This window comes from Trichosurus vulpecula, chromosome 2, assembly GCF_011100635.1.
Source record: "Trichosurus vulpecula isolate mTriVul1 chromosome 2, mTriVul1.pri, whole genome shotgun sequence".
In the NCBI taxonomy this organism is placed as follows: Eukaryota; Metazoa; Chordata; class Mammalia; order Diprotodontia; family Phalangeridae; genus Trichosurus; species Trichosurus vulpecula.
This window is the reverse complement of record NC_050574.1, coordinates 130,443,354-130,459,375: the sequence shown is the minus strand read 5'-3', so window position 1 is coordinate 130,459,375 and position 16,022 is coordinate 130,443,354. Positions and strand designations below refer to the sequence as shown.

Genomic DNA, 16,022 nt, shown 5'->3' with positions numbered 1-16,022 from the left:
ACATCTTATCTGATGTTTTGTAAAGAAACTGAAAGCAGAAGAAAGCTAAGAGAAGAATGGCACAAGACTGATGAATGGACATGGAAATAAGAATGAAGATGAAGGCAGATGAAAAGGGGGTATGTTCAGAGAAGATGATGCTGTTGTAGCACAGATAGGCATGGCATGTGACTCGTAAGCAGCTAGGTACCACAGTTGATAGATTACATGACTTGGAGTCAGAAAGACCTGAGTTCAAATCCTGTCTGAGACTCTTACTAGGGCTGTGACATTGAGTAAGTCACTTGACCTCTGCGTGCCTCAGTTTCTCCATCTGCAAAATGGGAATATGTGGATGAAAGTAGTAGAACCTACCTCACAGGGTTGTTGTGAGGATCAAACGAGTTAACAGATATAAAGTGCTTTGCAAATTCTAAAGCGCTATATTAATTCTAATTATTATTACTACTAACTATCTTCTCTCTGGGATGAGATTGACTCACTCATGCATATGCACTGATGCTTTCAGGTAGGTAGTTTTCTCAATGGAGCTGGGCACATTGCTACCACTCACTGTCAAAGTCCTATAGAAGCCATGGTAGGAGAAATACACACCTAATACATCTATAACTATTGAGCTCCCGCTAGAAAGACAGGATGACACCATTAACTCTTATTAAATCATTTACTAAATCATTTACTAAACAGAAGCAAAACAGATATGATTCAAATATAATATTATACTAATGAACCTGTAACATATTCTCCCACCAGTGCATACAATGTGCATGAGAGAAAATGCAGAACCATAGCATGGAGGCACATGGGTAGGGAACATGTCTATTTGTAGCAACTCACACCTGAGAAGGCAAACTATTTATATTTTGGCCCTCTCTATTCTCCTGAGGAATGGGGTCTTTTCTCTGTTGGATGCTACACACAGGTTGCTCCTTTTCTGAGCCCATCACTTTCTAATGAGCAGGACTGCTTGAATATTGTGCTTAGGCCCCTCTTCTTCTGGGCTACCACAGAAGTGTTAAGCTCATTCAAAACATAACTCTAAGCCTTCTCAGCTCTACTTCTTTGGCTGGGCTCATGAGGTAGCATCATGCAAATCCAACATAAAGCTAAAAACCTAAGCCTGGAACTTCAGAGCTTTTGAAAAGTCTATTCCTGTGACTAAGATCTGAGATAGCATTATACTCATTTGGGAAAAGCATTCCCTTAAGCCTAGGATCTGCAGAGCTTTTCCAGATCTATTCCCTTGGTTGGGGTTCCACTTCTCAGGTAGTAGAGAGCAGTGCAGAGAAATGTCAAATATAAGTTCCTTTTCAATCAGCTCTTATAAGCAGCAAAGCTTTTCCTCGAGTCAGCTGTCCCAAAAAGCAAATGGCAATGCAGACTCTGAAGTCTTGTAGTTATAAAGTTGCTTCTTGGACCCAGATCCGAAGATTCTTCTCATACGCACATTGTTTGTGTTTTTTTTTAAATTATTATTTGTTTCTTTAATATTTTTAGTTTTCAGCATTAATTTTCACAAGAGTTTGAATTACAAATTTTCTCCCCATTTCTACCCTCCCCCCCACTCCAAGATGGTATATATTCTGATTGCCCCATACCCCAGTCAGCCCTCCCTTCTGTCACCCCACTCCCCCCAATCCCCTTTTAGCTTACTTTATTGTAGGGCAAGATAGATTTTTATACCCCATTGCTTGTATATCTTATTTCCTAGTTGCATGCAAAACTTTTTATTTTTTGAACATCTGCTTTTAAAACTTTGAGTTCCAAATTCTCTCCCCTCTTCCCTTCCCACAAACCCTCCCTAAGAAGGCAAGCAATTCAACATAGGCCACACATGTATCATTATGCAAAACCCTTCGACAGTACTCATGTTGTAAAAGACTAACTATATTTTGTTCCTTCCTATCCTATCCCCCTTTATCCAATTTTCTCCCTTGACCCTGTCCCTTTTCAAAAATGCTTACTCCTCCCCCTATCTGCCCTCCCTTTTATCATTCCCCCTTTTTTATCTCCTTCCTCCTTCTTTTCTGTGGGGTAAGATACCCAACTAAGTGTGTATGATATTCCCTCCTCAGGTCAAATCCGATGAAAGCAAGATTCACTCATTCCCCCTCACCTGCCCCCTCTTCCCTCCCAACAGAACTGCTTTTTCTTGCCACTTTTATATGAGATAATTTACCCTATTCTATCTTTCCCTTTCTCCCTCTCTCAATATATTCCTTTTTCATCCCTTAATGTGATTTTATTTTTTATAGATATCATACTTTCATATTCAACTCACCCTGTGCCCTCTGTCTATAGATATGTATATTCCCATCAGGTACCCTAATACTCAGATCTCATGAATTATACACATCATCTTTCCATGAAGGAATGTAAACAAAACAGTTCAACTTTAGTAAGTCCCTTATGATTTCTCTTTCTTGTTTACCTTTTCATGCTTCTCTTGATTCCTGTGTTTGAAAGTCAAATTTTTTATTCAGCTCTGGTCTTTTCACTGTCAAAGCTTGAATGTCCTCTATTTTATTGCAAATCCATATTTTGCCTTGGAGCATGATACTCAGTTTTGCTGGGTAGGTGATTCTTGGTTTTAATCCTAGCTCCATTGACCTCCAGAATATCATATTTCAAGCCCTTCAATCCCTTAATGTAGAAGCTGCTAGATCTTGTATTATTCTGATTGTGTTTCCACAATAATCAAATTGTTTCTTTCTGACTGCTTACAGTATTTTCTCCTTGATCAGGGAGCTCTGGAATTTGGTGACAATATTCCAAGGAGTTTTCTTTTTGGGATCTTTTTGAGGAGGTGATCGTTGGATTCTTTCAATTTCTATTTTGCCCTCTGGCTCTAGAATATCAGTACAATTCTCCTTGATAATTTCTTGAAAGACGATATCTAGGCTGGTTTTTTGATCATGGCTTTCAAGTAGTCCAGTACTTTTTAAATTATCTCTCCTGGATCTATTTTCCAGGTTGGTAGTTTTTCCAATGAGATATTTCAGATTGTCTTCCATTTTTTCATTCCTTTGGTTCTGTTTTATAATATCTTGATTTCTCCTAAAGTCACTAGCTTCCACTTGCTCCAATCTAATTTTTAAGGTAGTATTTTCTTCAGTGGTCTTTTGGACCTCCTTTTCCATTTGGCTAATTCTGCCTTTCAAGGCATTCTTCTCCTCATTGGCTTTTTGGAGCTCTTTTGCCATTTGAGTTAGTCTATTTTTTAAGGTGTTATTTTCTTCAGTATTTTTGGGTCTCCTTTAAGAAGTCATTGACTTGTTTTTCATGGTTTTCTCACATCACTCTCATTTCTCTTCCCAATTTTTCCTCTACTCCTCTAACCTGCTTTTCCAACTCCTTTTTGAGCTCTTCCATTGCCTGAGACAAGTTCCTGTTTTTCTTGGAGGCTGTTGATTTAGGCTCTTTGCCTTTGTTGACTTCTTCTGGCTGTATGTTTTGGTGTTCTTTGTCACCAAAGAAAGATTCCAAAGTCTGAGACTGAATATGAGTGTGTTTTCGCTGCCTGGCCATGTTCCCACCAACTACTTGACCCTTGACTTTTTCGTTGGGGTATAACTGCTTGTAGAGTAAAGAGTACTTTGTCCCAAGCTTGAGGGGCTGCATTGTTGTTTTCAGAGCTATTTCTACACAGCAAGGTCTGCCACACAAGCTCTCCTCCTCACCCAAGAATCACCAACCCAGATTGCAACTCAGATCTTAAGCAGGCTCTTCTCTCCTGCTCTGATCTGCACTCAATTCCTCCCACCAGGTGGGCCTGGGGCCGGAAGCAACTGCAGCTGTAGTTCTGTCCTCTGAGCTGCACCACCTCTGTTGACCCCAGGGCAATGGCCGAACTGCACACTCCTTTCACTCTGTCCCCACAGTTTTTCCCACTAACCTGCTCTGTTGTTTTCGGCATTTGTGGGTTGAGAAGTCTGGTAACTGCTACAGCTCACTGATTCAGGGCATTAGGGCCTGTTCAGCCTGACTCCTGATCTGGTTGGTCCAGGTGCAGGCCACACTGGTCTCTGCTCCACTTCGCTCTCAGATCCGTGTGATAGACCTTACCCAGTGACCATCCAGGCTTTCTTGGGCTGGAGCCCTGTTTCCCTAGGCTATTCCGTGGATTCTGCAGCTCTAGAATTTGTTCAGAGCCATTTTATAGGTTTTTGGAGGGACCTGGGGGGATGCTGATGCAAGTCCCTGCTTTCTAGCAGCCACCTTGGCTCCATCCTCCCTGGTTTTCTGATTTTGACCAACCTATGCTCTAAAGTAGGGTCTCTTGTGGAAAATGACTCACCTCTATCTTATGGTAAGAAGCCAAAATCCACATTTCAGTCAGCCAAGCTACACTTAGGAAATAGATGGTTATCTTGTCCTTACCAAATAATTCTAGGTATCAGGGTTTCCCAGTTTTCAATCTAAAAGTTCTTATTTCAGTCATTTGTAAATTAGATGTTGGGAAACAGTTTCTTTCAACAATTTTTTTTCCAACTGAGCATCTCCTTTGTATCTAAAAAGGTGTGGATGCTTTTTCAGTGTTGCTTGTGTGAATAACTTTTTTTGAGTCTTTTTAATCAAGAAAATTTACTTAGTTAAAAAGAGCACCACCTTAATACTGTGATTTAATGACCCTATGAAAGGGGTTTATAGAGAATGGAGAAATTTATAAATTAAAGAATGGTTATATTCTTTGTCACTGCTCTAAATGCTCTAAGTCTAGAACTTGAATTAATAATTGCTGGGTATGGGGCAGCTAGGTGGCACAGTGAGTAGAGCACCGGCCCTGGAGTCAGGAGGACCTGAGTTCAAATCCGGCCTCAGACACTTGACACATGTACTAGCTGTGTGACCTTGGGCAAGTCACTTAACCCTGATTGCCCCGCCAAAAAAAAAGCAAAAAAAAAAATAATTGCTGGGTATTTCCATGCATAAACAGATATTTCAAGTCCTGTGCCCACTTCTTGCCCTGAATTTGCTAGTCAGGTCAGGAGAAGAAAAGATGTAAGAACTCCACAGAAACCCAAAACCTTTCATTTCAGCCAATTTCTTCAACCACCTCTCCTATCAAACCATTAGATAGAAAGTTATTAGAAAGTTATCAACTTATAGCAAAAAGCAATATGACTGGAGGTTCTCCTTTTGTCTGTCCAAACACAGAAATATGAAGAGCTGTTTATCTGTACCCCAAACATATCTAATTATGCCCCTCTAACTATAATTTGGGTCCTAAGTCATGTGCCAGAAATAAACTACTCAAGCTTGAAAAAAGATAACTCCAGGATCATAGTTTTTGACCAGGAAGATATCATAAAGATTACCTACTATATACTCCCAATTTTATAGATGAAGAAACAGAAGTCTAGAGAAGTTAAAGTCACATGGATCATAAGGAAGAACTAACATTCAAACCTAGATCTTCTGACCCTAAATCCAGGCAACTTGTCAAAATGGCATCCTTCTTGACAATCTAATATAGTCCAAAGGACATTTATTAAGTATCTACTGTATTTAAGGTATTGGTACTCAGCACTGAAGGTCGAAGAACAATGAGGAACAGCAATGATGCTCAAAAATCTTCAACAGCTTATGAAGTCATAGGTTTCTGACATTATTTTATACCTCCATTTTGGCTCTAATCTCATCCTTTGTGGATTTGTGAAAGTATATCTCATCCATATGGTGCATGCAAGCATATGATGCTAGAGAAAACTTTCTCAGTATAATTCCAAAACTCTGCAAGGTAGCAAGGCAGTGCAGTGAATAGAGTGCTCAGCCCGGAGTCAGGAAGACCTGATGTTGCAACAATTCTGCTAGCAGTTGCTGTGGGGGTGAAAAACCAACATGAGCCCAATGACAAGAATGTTACCAGCACAGTTTCTTTTGATTTTCTTTACTAAGGAAAGCAATGTTAAGGGGTTAACAAGCTTACTTTAATCCAACATATACATATAAACTCACTTAGCTCAGGGGGAAAAGCCCTGTACAAGTACATGTTTGTACAAGCAAGTACAAACAAATTACAAACATACACAATATAAACAGACCAAGTCACAATTCATAGTTACCAGGAAAGCATCAACATTTGGGTTGATGAGCTGGGGAGCTCTTAACAATGGCTGGCCCAGAGTCATGTGCCACTCCTCCTGTGGCTCAGAGCCCAAGCAAACAACTCCATTCTCTCTTTTTATACAGTCTTTGGACATCATCAAACGTCATCTGAGTGCCCAGAACTTAGGTGTCTACTATTGACTCTGGTCTTAGCAATTTACCTTAGGGCCCTAGGGGCTTCACGCCCACATCAGCTTAGCACCTAGTAATTAGTGGTTTGGGTCTGAGGTTTAGCACCTAGTTAGACTCAATCAAAGACACTTAATTACTTTGGCACTCTAAAACAGTAAAAAAAAAAGTCCCACTTTAATTACCAATACACTTGAGTTCAGATTTGGTCTCAGACACATCAGCTGCATAACCCTGGGCAAGTCACTTAACCTATATTTGCCTCAGTTTTCTCAAGTGTAAAATGGAAATAATAAATACCACCTAGCTTGCAGGGTTGCTGTGAGGATAAAATAAGATAATATTTGCACAGCACTTAACATAGTACATAACATTATGTAAATGTTAATTCCTCCCCCCCAACCTCAAGTTAACAAACAATGCACCAGATAATAGTAATTAAAACTGTCACATAAAAAGTGAGAAATATCATAATACCTTTAAAGCATTCTGAAATAATAATGAAGGTCTCAGTGAAGAACTCATTCTCCAGGCTGTTCTACCTGTAACCCTGTGAGTAAAGGCAAGCCCCACCCCCACTTCCTCCACTCCCTAGTCATTTTGAAACTCCCTTTTAGGAGCAAGAGAAAAGAAACAGTTATGAAACAAGATAAACTTGCCAAGCTCCAGGCACAAGTATGCCCTGCTGGGGAAGTAACTGCTCAGAGAAAGAAGAAGGTGGTTCATGGAACAGCTGCAGCAGATGATAAGAAACTTCACTTTTCCTTAAAGAAACAAGGAGGAAACAATATCTCTGGTATTGAAGAGGTGAATATGTTTACCAACCAGGGAATGGTGATCCTCTTTAACCATCCTAAAGTTCAGGCATCATTGACAGCAAACACTTTCACTATTACAGGCCTTGCTGAGACAAAGCAACTAACAGAAATGCTCCCTAGCATCTTAAACCAGCTAGGAGCTTAGGAAGACTTGCCACGGTGGAGGAGGATGATGAAGTTCCAGATCTTGCTGAGAATTTTGATGAGGCTTCTAAGAATGAGGCAAACTGAATTGAGTATCATCTTCTGAAAGTTAAAACTTCAAAGCTATATGGAGCTACTCATGTGACTGCTTTTTTCTTTTCCTTTTTTTGTTTTTGTTTATGGACCTAGAGAATTAGATCTCTAATATTTTGAAGCCCATTGGGCATTGCAGCTCTTTTCAATTATTGCTTATACACAATTCATTCTTTGCTGCCTAACTATACTGAACAAGCCTGGAATTAAAGCTTGAAAAAAAAGGTTAACAAAATCTTTACCTAGTAAAAAAAAGAACCCATTCTCCAGACTGCTTTCTGCCTGTTGCCACCAACCTAACAGGCTTCCATTTTGTGCTTTTGCTATGGTAGTTTCTACCACTTTCCTCCAGGCATTAATTTAGTCTGCCCGCCCCATCCTCATTCCTTAATATGGGTAGGGCATTGAGTTATCCAAGCCCCATTACCAGAAAGATATGTGATAAGGGTAGAAAACTGGAAGCATAGAACCAATCTTCCATGCTGAGAGGTGTGAAGTATAAACTATGATGAAGTGGTTTCCCTCTCCAAGAGTTTTCATGTATCAAGGAACAAGCCAGATACTTCCACCCCTTCATGTAGAGGAGCTTTGAAGTTGTCTAGCTTTTGTGTCTGGATAGGATTTAATGCCCCACCACACATTGAGGAGAGGCCAAGTTTTGTGGAAGCCTGATGCAATGCTACCTGATCAAGAAAAAATGGGGCAGGTGGCAGAAGAGCAGTCCATCCAGTCTCTAAGCAGAAAAATCATCAGTAACATACATAAAGAAAAAGCAAAAAAAAAAAGTAAATTAGGAAAAGTTACAATGCAATGAAGAAATCATGTACTCTGATAAACACTGATCTGAAAATTCCAAAAAAAGAAAGCTGGGAGACAAATTCTGAGGCCCCCCAAATAACGGAACAACAAGGATCTCTGGAATGGTTCAAAATAGAAATAGAATTTTGAAAAGGAAATTAAGACTGAAATTAAGGTAAAAATCAGAGCTCTCAAAGAATAAATCAATAAGTCAAACTATACAATAGTTCAAAATACAGAAAGTATATCAGTAATAGCTGACATTTCAATACTACTTGAAGGTTTGCAAATTGCTTCATACATATTTCATTTGATCCTCACACCAATCCTATGAAGCAGGTGCTATTATTATCTTCATTTTTACAGATGACTAAACCAAGGGCTTAAGATATTGAAAAAAGAGAATTGTAGTTTTATAAGTAGAAAATATAGATGTGGAAGAACTTTTGGCAAAAGGAAGTCAAAGGAAAACTGTATCCTAAGTAATTTGTAGATTTAGTGCCATGCCAATCAAACTTAATGTATTAATCTAGACAAAAAATAAAAACAATTAATCTCTAAGAACAAAAGTCAGCAATCTCAATGGAACTAAGGAAAAAAGTAAGAATGAAGGAAATTTACTATTACTTGTTCTGAAATTATACATAATTCAATCATCAGAACCACTTAGTATTATTTTTTAAAGATAAAAATCGTTGATCAGTAAATACGATTAAGTCAGCACAACCCAGAAGCAATCAAGCACAGAAGTCTAAGTTTTGAAAAACCTAAAAACACAAAGCTTTGGGGAAAAGGGCCATCTATTCAATGAAAATGGCAAGGAAATGGGGAATTGGTTGACTAAATTATATTTTGACCTACATTTTACACAGTAACTCAAAACAGACATATGACTTAAATATATAAAGATCACATCATAAAAAACTAGAGGATGAAAGGTGGTCCCTTGCACAACTATGGCTAGGGAAAGACACTTATTTGCAAAATTTTATTGAACTTTTGTTTTTATATCACCTCAGTTTCTCAATACATCCCCCAAATTTGAGATAACATTCCCCATAACAAATAATAAAAAATAAAGAATAAAACAATCCAGATAAACTAAACAATACGACAACAAAGTTCAACATTGTAGACAATTTTCCATACCCATTTGGTTCTCAACAATTAAGGGAGGGAGATATATTCTCATATCTCTTCTTTGGGGCAAAGCTTGGTTATTATAGTTACAGAGACCTAAGTTTCTATACTTTTGTTTGTTCTTTCCCTTCATGTTATTGTAGTCATCACATTCATTGTTTCCATGGTTCTCCTTATTTCACTCTGCGTTATTTATGTCTTGCAATGCTTCTCTGTATTCTTATATTAATCCTTTCTCATAATATACTTAATTAAATTATATTACATTTATATTACATTACATATCATTAAGTTCATAGCCCATGATTTGATTAGCAATTTCTCAATTGATAGGCATCTATTTTGTTTTTACTTCATTGCTACTACAAAAATTGATGCTATAACGATTTTAGCATACATGGGACTTTTCTTTTTGTCTTTGGTGTCCCTTGGGATATAAGCTTAGTGGCAGAATCTCTGGGCTAAATAACATAGAAATGTTGGGTCACTCTTTAAAAAAATAATACTTTACTTTTCCCTAATTATGTGCAAAAACAATTTTAAAACATTTTTTAAGTTTTGAGATACAAATTATATCTTTCTCTCTTTCCTGTTCCTCTTCCCTAAGACGATAAGCAATCAGATATAGCTTATACATGTTCAATCATGTAAAACATTTCCAAAGTAGTCATTTTGTGGGGGGCAAAAATGAACAAAAACGAAAAAGTGAAAAATAGTATGCTTCAGTTTGTATTTAGAGACTGTCAGTCCTTTCTCTGAAAGTGGATAGCATACTTTGTCATGAATGCTTTGAGATTGTCTTGGATCATTACATTGCTAAGAATAGCTAAGTCATTCACAATTGTTCATCATATAATATTTTTGCTATTGTATACAATTTTCTTCTGATTCTGCTCACTTCAATTTGTATCAGTTCATGCAAACCTTTCCAGGTTTTTCGGAAATCACCTTGCTCATCATTTCTTATAGTGCAGTAATATCCCATTATGATCATATACCACAACTTGTATATCCATTCCCCAATTGATGGGGATCCCCTCAATTTCCAATTCTTAGACTTGGCCACTTTCTCATCATAATTTCAAACTGCACTCCAAAATGGCTGGATCAATTCACAGCTCAATAAACAGTATAATACTCTACCTGTCTTTCCATGACCCCTCTAACACTAAACATTTTTGATTTTTGTCATCATTACCAATTTTTAAGTAGAAAAGTGAAATATCATAATTATTTTTATTTACATTCACATTGTCATTATTATTAATTTTTTGAAGCATTTTTTATTTTTCTTATAACTAAAATTTTTTATTTTTAGTTTACAACACTCAGTTCCACATAACTTTGAGTTCCAGATTTTCTTTCCCTCCAACCCCCAAGATGGCATGGAATCTGATATATCTTCTTCATATAACTTCACATTGAGCTTATTTATACAATAGTCAAGTTGTGAAGAAGAAATTATGACCAATGGAATGAATCGCGAGAAAGAAGAAACAAAACAAAACAAAAAAACCAAAGACCAAAACAAAAGAGAAAGAAAAAAAGGGGGGAAAAAGGTGAGCATAAAGTGTGCCTCAATCTGCATTCAGACTCCATAGTTCTTTCTCTGGATGTAGATAGCCCTGTCCATTATGATTGCTGTGGAGTTGTCTTTGCACCTTGTACTGCTGAGAAGAGTGAAGTCTATCAGGGTTAGTCATCACAGAATCCATATATCTGTGGTTGTGTATAATGTTCTCCTGGTTGTGCTCCCCTCATTCAGCATTATATCATGTAGATTTTTCCATGTTATTATGAAGTCTGTATCAGCCCCATTTCTTATAGCACAGTAGTATTCCATCACCTTCATATACCGCAACTTATTCAGCCATTCCCCAATTGATGGGCATCCCCTTGATTTCCAATTTTTTGCTTCTACAAAAAGAGCTGCCATATATATTTTTGTACATATGGGTTCTTTTCCCACTTGTGTGATCTCTTTAGGATACAACCCTAGAAGTGGTATTGCTGGGTCAGAGGGTATGAAACTTTTTATAGCCTTTTGGGCATAGTTCCAAATTGCTCTCCAGAATGGCTGGATCCGTTCACAACTCCACTAGCAATGTAACAATGTTCCAATTTTCCCACATCTAAGAGTTGTTTTGATTTGCATTTCTCTAATCAGTAGTGATTTCGAGCATTTTTTCATATGCCTGTAGATATCTTTAGTTTCTTCCTCTGAAAACTGCCTCTTCATATCCTTTGACCTCTTCTCAATTGAGGAATGACTTGTATTCCTGTAAATATGGCTCAGTTTCCTGTATATTTTAGAGATGAGGCCTTTCTCAGAGACACTAGTTGTAAAGATTTTCTCCCAGTTTTCTGCTTCCCTCCTATTCTTTGTTGCATTGGATTTTTTATACAAAAACTTTTCAATTTAACATAATTAAAATTATCCATTTTGCATTTTGTAATGCTCTCTATTTCTTGTTGTATCTTGAATTCTTTGCTTTTCCATAAATCTGACAGGTAAACTATTTCTTGCTTTCCCAAATTGCTTATAGTATCAGCTGTTATTCCTAAATCGTGAACCCATTTTGACTTTATGGTGGTATATGGTGTAAGATATTGGTCTATGCCCATTTTCTGCCCTACCATTGTCTAATTTTCCCAGCAGTTTTTTGTGAAATAATGGATTATTATCCCAGAAGTGGATTCTTTGGGTTTATCAAAGAGTAGATTGCTATAGTCACTGAGTACTGCGTCTTGTGTAACTATTCTATTCCACTGATCCATCACTCTGTTTCTTAGCCAGTACCAGGTAGTTTTGATGACTGCTGCTTGGTAGTACAATTTAATATCTAGTATGGCTAGGCCACCTTCCCTAGCATTTCTTTTCATTAGTTCCCTAGATATTCTAGACCTCTTGTTCTTCCAGATGAATTTTGTTATTTTATCCAGTTCTGTAAAATAATTTTTTGTTAGTTCGATTGGTAAGGCACTGAATAGATAAATTAATTTAGGTAAAATTGTCATTTTTATTATATTAGCTCGGCCTAACCATGAGCAGCTGATATATTTCCATTTGTTTAGGTCGGACTTTATTTGTGTGAAAAGTGTTTCATAAGTATGTTCATATAGGCCCTGGGTTTGTCTTGGCAGATAGACTGCCAAATATTTTATAGTGTCTACAGTAATTTTGAATGGGATTTTTCTTTCTATCTCTTGCTGTTGGGCTTTGTTAGTAGCATATAGGAATGCTGAGGATTTATGTGGGTTTATTTTATATCCTGCAACTTTGCTAAAGTTGTTTATTATTTCAAATAGTTTTTTACTTGATTCTCTAAGTAAATCATCAAATCATCTGCAAAAAATGATAATTTTGTTTCTTCTTTGCCTATTCTAATTCCTTCAATTTCTTTTTCTTCTCTTATTGCTATAGCTAACATTTCTAGTACCAAATTGAATAGTAGAGGTGATAACGGACATCCTTGTTTCACCCCTGATCTTATCGGGAATGCATCTAGCTTATCCCCATTATAGATAATGCTTGCTGATCGTTTTCGATAGATGCTACTTATAATTTTAAGGAAGGCTCAATTTATTCCTATGCTATTTAGTGTTTTATTAGGAATGGGTGTTGTATTTTGTCAAAGGCTTTTTCAGCATCTGTTGAGATGATCATAGGGTTTCTGCTACTTTTGTTGTTGGTATGATCAATTATGCTGACAGTTTTTCTAGTATTGACGTATACTTGCATACCTGGAATAAATCCTACCTGGTCGTAGTGTATTATTCTCGTGATAAGTTGCTGCAATCTTTTTGCTAATATTTTATTTAAAATTTTTGCGTCAATATTCCTCAGGGAAATTGTTCTATAATTTTCTTTCTCTGTTTTGACTCTTCCTGGTTTAGATGTTAGTACCATATTTCTGTCATAAAAAGAATTTGGTAGATCTCCTTCTTCACCTATTTTCCCAAATAGTCTATAAAGTATAGGAATTAATTGTTCTTTGAATGTTTGATAAAATTTACATGTAAAATCATCTGGCCCTGGAGATTTTTTCCTAGGGAGTTCATTGATGGCTTGCTCAATTTCTTTTTCTGAGATGGGGTATTTAGGAATTTTACTTCCTTTTATGTTAACCTGGGCAATTTATATTTTTGTAGATATTCATCCATATCCCTAAAGTTGTCAAATTTATGGGCATACAATTGGGCAAAATAATTCCTAATTATTGTTTTAATTTCCTCTTGATTGCAGGTGAGTTTGCCCTTTTAATTTTTGATACTGGTTATTTGATTTTCTTCTTTCTTTTTTTTAATCAAATTGACCAATGGGTTATCAATTTCATTGGTTTTTTCATAAAACCAGCTCTTTGTTTTATTTATTAATTTAATAGTTTTCCTAATTTCAATTTTATAAGTCACTCCTTTGATTTTCAGTGTCTCTAATTTGTTATTTAATTGGGGATTTTCAATTTGTTCTTTTTCTAGTTTTTTCAGTTGCAATCCCAATTCATTGCTCTCCTTTTTCTCCATTTTATTCATGTAAGAATTTAGAGATATAAAAATTCCCCTAAGAACTGCTTTTGCTGCATTCTATAAGTTTTGGTATGTTGTCTCATTACTGTCATTCTCTTCAATGAAGTTATTAATTGTTTCTATGCTTTGTTCTTTGGCCCACTCATTCTTTAGAATTAGATTATTTAATTTCCAATTAATTTTTAGCTTATTTTTCGTGGTTCTTTATGACAAATAATTTTCATTGCATCGTGGTCTGAAAAGGATGCTTTGATTACTTCTGCCTTTCTGCACTGGATTGTGAGGTTTTTATGCCCTTGTACATGGTCAATTTTTGAGTATGCGCCATGTATCGCTGAGAAGAAAGTATATTCCTTTTTATCCCCATTTGGTTTCTCCAGAGGTCTATTATGTCTGCCTTTTCTAAAATTCTTTTCACCTACTTTACTTCTTTCTTATATATTTTGAGGTTAGATTTATCAAGTTCAGAGATGGGGAGGTTGAGGTCTCCCATTATTATAGTTTTGCTGTCTATTTCTTCCTATAACTCCTTTAACCTCACCTCTAAGAATCTGCATGACATACCACTTGGTGCATATATGCTAAACAATGATATTGCTTCATTGTTTCTGGTGCCTTTTAGCAGGATGTAGTGTCCTCCCTTATCTCTTTTAATTAGTTCTATCTTTACTTTTGCTTTGTCTGAGATTAACATTGCTACCCCTGCTTTTTTTTTACTTTAGCTGAAGCACAATATATTCTGCTCCATCCTTTTACTTTTACCCTGTGTGTATCCCCCTGTTTCAGATGCATTTCTTGTAAACAGCATATTGTAAGATTATGATTTTTAATCCATTCTGCTATCTTCTTCTGTGTTGTGGGAGAGTTCATCCCATTCACATTCACAGTTATGATTGCTATCTGTGTCTTTTTTTCCATCCTATTTCCCCTGTTTATGCTCCTATTTCTCCCTTTCCCCTTCCACTCCTCAACAAAGTTTTGCTTTTGATCAGTTTACCTTCCCTTTTGATTCCTCTCCCTTATCTTTCCATTTTCTCCTTGCTATTTCTTCTCTCCCTTCTGACCACCCCCCTTCCTTTTTTCCCCTTTCCCCTCCTACTGCTTGTAGGACAAGTTAGATCTCTATACTTATCAGGGCATGTAATTCCCTTCTTGAACCAAATTTGATGAGAGTAATGCTCAAATACTGCTCTTCTCCTTCCCTTCTGTCCCTCTGGTATAATGGGTTTTTGTGCCTCTTCATTTGATGTAATTTACCCTTTTCTCTTACCTCCTTACCTCTTCTCCCAGAACCCACCCTTTACATCTCTTAATTATGGTTTTTATCCTCATATCAGTTATTTTATACAGACATCCACAGTCTATGTGTATCCCTTTCAATTATCATAATAACTGTACTATTCTCAAGATTGACATATATATGTAACATACATAAGATGAAATAATCTTATATAAAGTTGTAAATAATTTAACCTTATTGATTAATATGGTTTGTGGGGTTTTTCCCCCTGTTTATCTTTTTATGTCTCTCCTGAGTTTTGTGTCTGAAGATAGAATTTTCTATTGAGCTCTGGTCTTTTCATCAGCAAGGTCTGGAATTCCCTTATTTCATTTAATGTCCATCTCCTTGCATGAAAAATTATGCTCAATCTTGCTGGGTAGTCGATCCTTGGTTGTAGTTCCAGCTCCTTTGCCCTTCAGAATATCATATTCTGATTTCTCCTGTCATTTAATGTAGAAGCTGAGAGATCCTGTGCAATCCTGATTATAGTTCCACAATATTTGAATTGTTTCTTTTTGGCTGCTTGCAGTATTTTCTCCTTGATTTTGTAATTCTGACATTTGGCTACAATATTTCTTGGAGTTTTCAATTTGGGGTCTCTTCCAGGGGGTAATCGGTGGATTCTTTCAATGACTATTTTACCCTCTGGTTCTAGGACCTCTGGGCAGTTATCTTTGATAATTTCCTCAAAGATACGGTCAAGGCTCTTTTTTTCTTCGTGGATTTCTGGTAGACCAATAATTCTTAGATTGTCTCTCCTGGATCTATTTTCCAGGTCAGTTGTTTTTCCAATCAGATTTGTCATATTTTCTTCTGTTTTTTTCATTCTTTACATTTTGTTTTACTACTTCTTGATGCCTCATAGAGTCATTAGTTTCTACTTGCTCAATTCTAATTTTTAATGAGTTGCTGTCATCATTTTGCTTTTGAGTCTCCTTTTCCAATTGGTTGATTTTACCTTTCAGGGTGTCATTTTCTCTGTT

General features: G+C 36.7%; 1 pseudogene; it reads left to right on the top strand.

Moving 5' to 3' along the window:
• The first annotated feature begins 6,870 nt into the window (after positions 1-6,870).
• On the top strand, positions 6,871-7,286 carry LOC118840039 (annotated as a pseudogene).
• Positions 7,287-16,022: the final 8,736 nt, after the last annotated feature.